Raw genomic sequence first — 7,848 nt, 5'->3', positions numbered from 1 at the left:
GAAAAACAATGGAAACACTCACATAATGGGATACATTGATGCTGATTGGGCAAGCAACTTTCTTGATCGAAAATCCACTACTGGGTTTTGCACATTTGTTGATGGTAACTTAGTTACTTGGAAGAGCAAGAAGCAAACTGTTGTTGCACACTCTAATGTAGAGGCTGAATACAGAGCTATGGTCTCCACTGCTTATGAGCTTATTTGGTTGAAAGGTCTTCTCTCTGATTTGGGATATCCTAGTAGTCAACTAATGTCTCTTTTCTGTGACAATCAAGCTGCAATGCACATTGCTTCTAATCCAGTCTTTCATGAAAGAACCAAGCACATAGAAGTTGATTGTACTACATTCGAGCTCAAGTTCAATCCAAGATCATTGATACTCATTACACTCGAAGCCTTGATCAGTTGGCTAATATTTTCACTAAATTGCTTCCTACTGCTCAGTTTCACAAATTTTTGGGTAAGCTTGGACCAATGAATCCTCTTGATCCAGCTTGAGGGGGAGTATTGGCAATATGGCTAGCATGGCGGTATCACTTTACATATTCTAGCATTATCTTTTACTGTTAATACCTTACCTCACCTTACCTTAGTTGATAGAGTTTGTTAAGAAAGAAAGAGTTGTTATCATAGTTATGGGTTTAGTTGATAGAGTTGTTCCTTAGATTAAGGGTGATGGAAGTCGATTTCCTCCTCAATGTGTCTATATAGTGTAATCTTGTGTTTCTCTTTCTTCAAGAAGCAATATACCAGAAAACCTTCCACAAGTTTTTGTCTAGTTTTCTTCATGGTATTAGAGCAGGAATTCAAGGCCTAATTCTATAATTGTTCTTGTGTAATTCCAGATTTTGTCAGCTTAACATGACATGGATATCTGGTTCTAAAATTGAGAATTCTCTTGTAACCTCAAATTCTTCCAATGTTGAGTTTAATCTAACTAAACCAACATCTTAGCTTTGTTTTGTTGAATGAATTCAACTATCTTTCTTGGGCTAGAGCTGTTACACTTGCTCTTGGAGGAAGGTCCAAGCTTGGCTATGTCAATGGAGTTATACAGAAGCCTAAAGTTGACTCCCCTACATATGATTCTTGGCTGTGCAAGGATCAACTTGTCATGTCTTGGTTACTCAACTCTATGGAGAGCAGAATAGTAGAGATTTTCAGTTTTTCTGAGTCTTCTATGCATCTCTAGAAGCATGTTAAAGAGCTGTATGGAAATCAGAATAATGCTGCTTGAGTTTTTCAACTCAAGCTAGATATTGCTGATCTTCAACAAGAGGGTAACCCTTTTGTTCAACACCTTGGTAGCCTTACAAGCATGTGGAATGAGCTAGATGTTTATAGACCTCATACCACCCAAGCTAGTGTTTTGTTAAAGAGAGCTAAGGAGGACAAAATTTTTCAACTCCTTGCAAGCATAAGCTCAGATATGAAGATTTGAGAAATCACATTCTTATGAATGCTGAGCTCCCATCTTTCAACAATGTGTGTGCTACCATTCAAAGGGAAGAGGTTTGGAAAAAGGTGATGAATATGGAAGCCAAGACAAGTGTATCTGAAACTAGAGCTTATGTTTCTAATCACAGACAAGTTGAAGCTAGAGTGTACAAAGGTAAGAGACCTGACTTGAAATACAGCTACTGTGAGGGTGTTGGACATGTCAAGGATAGATGTTGGATTCTCTATCCTGAACAGAAACCAAAGTTTTTAAAGGAAGGCAAAGGTTCTCAAAAGAGTTGGAATCCACCAAGAGCAAACCTTGCAGCAGCTTCTTCTGCTCCTTCTAAGGGTATGCTGAACTTCACATCCAATCCTACTGCTTTAATTAATGAATATATTTGCTACCTATCTCAGCAAGAAGCAAATGCATAGTGGAGGTGAAGAAACAATCATGTCTGGGAGTGAAAGTCACATTGCACTCTTCGGAAAATTTGCTGGCTTTCTTGCAGAAATTGATTGTGTTCCACATAAAGAAGCTTCAGGTACTCTAAAATCCTTCTCTAGTGCTCTCATTGTTTGTGCTATGGATGATTGTTGGATTATAAACTCAGGAGCTACGGATCACATGACAAATAAACTTACAAATTTGCATGATTTTGAAAAAATGTCTATTCCTTCTAAAGTGTCTGTAGCAAATGGCAAAGGTGTCTCAGTTTTGGGAAAAGGAAAAATAAAGTTACTCTCTAGTCTTGTTGAGTCAATTGCTCTTTATGTTCCTTCTTTTCCTTTTCAACTCCTATTTGTTGGAAGAATTAAACACACCTTAAAATGTCTTGTCATTTTTTCTCCTTATAATGTCATATTTCAGGATCTCATCACCAAGAAGACGATTGGTGAAGGTTTCTTTTTGAATGGTCTGCATTATCTATCCAAGAATTCCTTTGAATCCAAGGTTTTTCAAGTTAGTTCAAGTTCAGCACAAGATCATCATCTATGGCACCAACGCGTGGCTCATCCTTCAGAGAAAGTGTTATCCTTTTTGTTTCCAAATATGTGCAAAGCAAATAATCAATGTGATGTCTGTCATCTGTCAAAATCTTTTAGGCTACCTTTTACTTCTTCTCTTTCTAGAGCTAGTAATCCTTTTGAAATTGTTCATTCAGACATTTGGGGTCCAGTTCTTGAGTCATACGATGGATTTAAGTATTTTTTAACCTTTGTAGATAATTTTACGAGGATTACTTGGTTGTATCTTTTGAAACTAAAAAGTGAAGTTGTGGATATTTTTAAGGATTTTCATAAACTTGTCATCACTCAATTTTCATCATATATTCATGTTTTAAGATTAGATAATGGTTCTGAGTATATGTCCAATAGTATGTCACAATACTTGAGCACACACGACATTATGCATCAAACCGGCTGTGTTGGTACCCCTCAATAGGATGGGATTGCTAAGAGAAAAAATCGTGACCCTCTTGAAAAAACCAGAGCTCTTATGTTTCAAATGAATGTTCCTAAAAAATTTTGGTCTCAAGGTGTTCTCACTGCCACATACCTCATCAACAGGCTACCTAGTAGAGTGCTTGGTTTCAAGTCTCCCCTTGAAATGTTGAAAGGTAGAAAGATTGATCTGTCTCACTTGAAAGTCTTTGGCTGCACATGTTTTGTTCATATTCAAGCTCATCAATATGATAAACTTGATCCTAGAGATGATAAGTGTGTTTTCCTCATATATTCATTTACCCAAAAAGGTTATAAATGCTACAACTATGCTACTAGGAAACTCATTGTCTCTAGGGATGTAAGATTTGATGAGGTTACTCCTTATTTCACTAGAAAATCATGTGATACTGGTCAGGGGGAGTTTTTATCTGATCTATTTCCAAGTCCTGATCTTTTTGTTGATGAGCATTGCAGTCATTCTATCAATCCTGATACTCCAGTTCAAGAAGTTTCAGCTATAACTTCTAATCCAGAAATTGATATACAACCAGAAGTTGTCGAGCCCTCCTCTCCACCTCCTGTTGTTCTTCGTAGAAATCCTCCATCAAAGCTCAAAGATTATGTAACCTACAATGCAAGGTATCTAATGACAAACTTCATCTCTTATAAGAAACTTTCCTATGCTCATTCTGCATTTCTGAGTGTCCTTGATAATACTCATAAACCTCAAAGTTTTGAGGAAGCCAATCATCGTGATGAATGGAAGCAGGCTATGGCAGATGAACTTCAAGCTCTCAATGACAATAATACTTGGAGTGTTGTTCGAATTCCTAAAGGGAAGAAGGCTGTAGGTTGCAGATGGGTTTATAAGACTAAGTTTCATTCTGATGGCACTGTGAAGAGACATAAAGCTCATTTAGTGGCTCGTGGTTTTACTCAAACTTATGGGATAGACTACAAGGAGACCTTTGCTCCTGTTGCTAAAATGAATATAGTGCGAATTTTGTTATCAATTGCAGTTAATCATGCATGGCCATTTTACCAAATGGATGTGAAAAGCGCTTTCTTACATTGTGATCTTGAAGAGAAGGTTTATATGAAGTTGCATCATGGTCATTCTCAGTCTCATGATTCTGATATAGTGTGCAAGCTACACAAAGCCATTTATGGATTAAAACAATCTCCACGTGAATGGTATGTCAAACTCAGTTCAGTACTTGAAGAAGTCAGTTTTCACGGAAGCAATGCTGATTCCTCCCTATTTGTTTGAATTGGTTCAACTAGTAAGCTTGTGGTTCTCATCTATGTTGATAATTTAATTGTGACAGGTTACAATGTTGAAGAAATTAATACTCTTAAATAATCTCTTTGAAGCAATTTTGCTATCAAAGATTTGGGGAGCCTGAAGTATTTTCTTGGTATAGAAACGGTTACTTCTCATAAAGGCCTCTTTCTCAACCAAAGAAAGTACATCCTTGATCTGCTGCAAAATGCAGATATGAGGGATTGCAAACTAGCTCGCACTCCCCTTGACAGCAAGCTGCAACTTGATGTGTTCAGTGAGCCACTCTTTAATCTAAGTTCCCATCAAAGATTAGTTGGTAAGCTTATCTATCTCACCATCACTCAACCTGACATTGTTTATGCTATAAGCATTGTCAGCCAATTCATGCATGCTCCAAACTTGGCTCATCTTCACATTGTAAAGCGAATCCTTCGTTATCTCAAAAGCTTTGCTGGTAGAGACATTTTGCTGAAAAACAATGGAAACACTCACATAATGGGATACATTGATGCTGATTGGGCAAGCAACTTTCTTGATCGAAAATCCACTACTGGGTTTTGCACATTTGTTGATGGTAACTTAGTTACTTGGAAGAGCAAGAAGCAAACTGTTGTTGCACACTCTAATGTAGAGGCTGAATACAGAGCTATGGTCTCCACTGCTTATGAGCTTATTTGGTTGAAAGGTCTTCTCTCTGATTTGGGATATCCTAGTAGTCAACTAATGTCTCTTTTCTGTGACAATCAAGCTGCAATGCACATTGCTTCTAATCCAGTCTTTCATGAAAGAACCAAGCACATAGAAGTTGATTGTACTACATTCGAGCTCAAGTTCAATCCAAGATCATTGATACTCATTACACTCGAAGCCTTGATCAGTTGGCTAATATTTTCACTAAATTGCTTCCTACTGCTCAGTTTCACAAATTTTTGGGTAAGCTTGGACCAATGAATCCTCTTGATCCAGCTTGAGGGGGAGTATTGGCAATATGGCTAGCATGGCGGTATCACTTTACATATTCTAGCATTATCTTTTACTGTTAATACCTTACCTCACCTTACCTTAGTTGATAGAGTTTGTTAAGAAAGAAAGAGTTGTTATCATAGTTATGGGTTTAGTTGATAGAGTTGTTCCTTAGATTAAGGGTGATGGAAGTCGATTTCCTCCTCAATGTGTCTATATAGTGTAATCTTGTGTTTCTCTTTCTTCAAGAAGCAATATACCAGAAAACCTTCCACAAGTTTTTGTCTAGTTTTCTTCATGGTATTAGAGCAGGAATTCAAGGCCTAATTCTATAATTGTTCTTGTGTAATTCCAGATTTTGTCAGCTTAACATGACATGGATATCTGGTTCTAAAATTGAGAATTCTCTTGTAACCTCAAATTCTTCCAATGTTGAGTTTAATCTAACTAAACCAACATCTTAGCTTTGTTTTGTTGAATGAATTCAACTATCTTTCTTGGGCTAGAGCTGTTACACTTGCTCTTGGAGGAAGGTCCAAGCTTGGCTATGTCAATGGAGTTATACAGAAGCCTAAAGTTGACTCCCCTACATATGATTCTTGGCTGTGCAAGGATCAACTTGTCATGTCTTGGTTACTCAACTCTATGGAGAGCAGAATAGTAGAGATTTTCAGTTTTTCTGAGTCTTCTATGCATCTCTAGAAGCATGTTAAAGAGCTGTATGGAAATCAGAATAATGCTGCTTGAGTTTTTCAACTCAAGCTAGATATTGCTGATCTTCAACAAGAGGGTAACCCTTTTGTTCAACACCTTGGTAGCCTTACAAGCATGTGGAATGAGCTAGATGTTTATAGACCTCATACCACCCAAGCTAGTGTTTTGTTAAAGAGAGCTAAGGAGGACAAAATTTTTCAACTCCTTGCAAGCATAAGCTCAGATATGAAGATTTGAGAAATCACATTCTTATGAATGCTGAGCTCCCATCTTTCAACAATGTGTGTGCTACCATTCAAAGGGAAGAGGTTTGGAAAAAGGTGATGAATATGGAAGCCAAGACAAGTGTATCTGAAACTAGAGCTTATGTTTCTAATCACAGACAAGTTGAAGCTAGAGTGTACAAAGGTAAGAGACCTGACTTGAAATACAGCTACTGTGAGGGTGTTGGACATGTCAAGGATAGATGTTGGATTCTCTATCCTGAACAGAAACCAAAGTTTTTAAAGGAAGGCAAAGGTTCTCAAAAGAGTTGGAATCCACCAAGAGCAAACCTTGCAGCAGCTTCTTCTGCTCCTTCTAAGGGTATGCTGAACTTCACATCCAATCCTACTGCTTTAATTAATGAATATATTTGCTACCTATCTCAGCAAGAAGCAAATGCATAGTGGAGGTGAAGAAACAATCATGTCTGGGAGTGAAAGTCACATTGCACTCTTCGGAAAATTTGCTGGCTTTCTTGCAGAAATTGATTGTGTTCCACATAAAGAAGCTTCAGGTACTCTAAAATCCTTCTCTAGTGCTCTCATTGTTTGTGCTATGGATGATTGTTGGATTATAAACTCAGGAGCTACGGATCACATGACAAATAAACTTACAAATTTGCATGATTTTGAAAAAATGTCTATTCCTTCTAAAGTGTCTGTAGCAAATGGCAAAGGTGTCTCAGTTTTGGGAAAAGGAAAAATAAAGTTACTCTCTAGTCTTGTTGAGTCAATTGCTCTTTATGTTCCTTCTTTTCCTTTTCAACTCCTATTTGTTGGAAGAATTAAACACACCTTAAAATGTCTTGTCATTTTTTCTCCTTATAATGTCATATTTCAGGATCTCATCACCAAGAAGACGATTGGTGAAGGTTTCTTTTTGAATGGTCTGCATTATCTATCCAAGAATTCCTTTGAATCCAAGGTTTTTCAAGTTAGTTCAAGTTCAGCACAAGATCATCATCTATGGCACCAACGCGTGGCTCATCCTTCAGAGAAAGTGTTATCCTTTTTGTTTCCAAATATGTGCAAAGCAAATAATCAATGTGATGTCTGTCATCTGTCAAAATCTTTTAGGCTACCTTTTACTTCTTCTCTTTCTAGAGCTAGTAATCCTTTTGAAATTGTTCATTCAGACATTTGGGGTCCAGTTCTTGAGTCATACGATGGATTTAAGTATTTTTTAACCTTTGTAGATAATTTTACGAGGATTACTTGGTTGTATCTTTTGAAACTAAAAAGTGAAGTTGTGGATATTTTTAAGGATTTTCATAAACTTGTCATCACTCAATTTTCATCATATATTCATGTTTTAAGATTAGATAATGGTTCTGAGTATATGTCCAATAGTATGTCACAATACTTGAGCACACACGACATTATGCATCAAACCGGCTGTGTTGGTACCCCTCAATAGGATGGGATTGCTAAGAGAAAAAATCGTGACCCTCTTGAAAAAACCAGAGCTCTTATGTTTCAAATGAATGTTCCTAAAAAATTTTGGTCTCAAGGTGTTCTCACTGCCACATACCTCATCAACAGGCTACCTAGTAGAGTGCTTGGTTTCAAGTCTCCCCTTGAAATGTTGAAAGGTAGAAAGATTGATCTGTCTCACTTGAAAGTCTTTGGCTGCACATGTTTTGTTCATATTCAAGCTCATCAATATGATAAACTTGATCCTAGAGATGATAAGTGTGTTTTCCTCATATATTCATTTACCCAAAAAGGTTATAA

The sequence above is a fragment of the Rosa chinensis genome, chromosome 5 (genome assembly GCF_002994745.2).
Source record: "Rosa chinensis cultivar Old Blush chromosome 5, RchiOBHm-V2, whole genome shotgun sequence".
In the NCBI taxonomy this organism is placed as follows: domain Eukaryota; kingdom Viridiplantae; phylum Streptophyta; class Magnoliopsida; order Rosales; family Rosaceae; genus Rosa; species Rosa chinensis.
Note: the sequence above shows the minus strand (reverse complement) of the source record.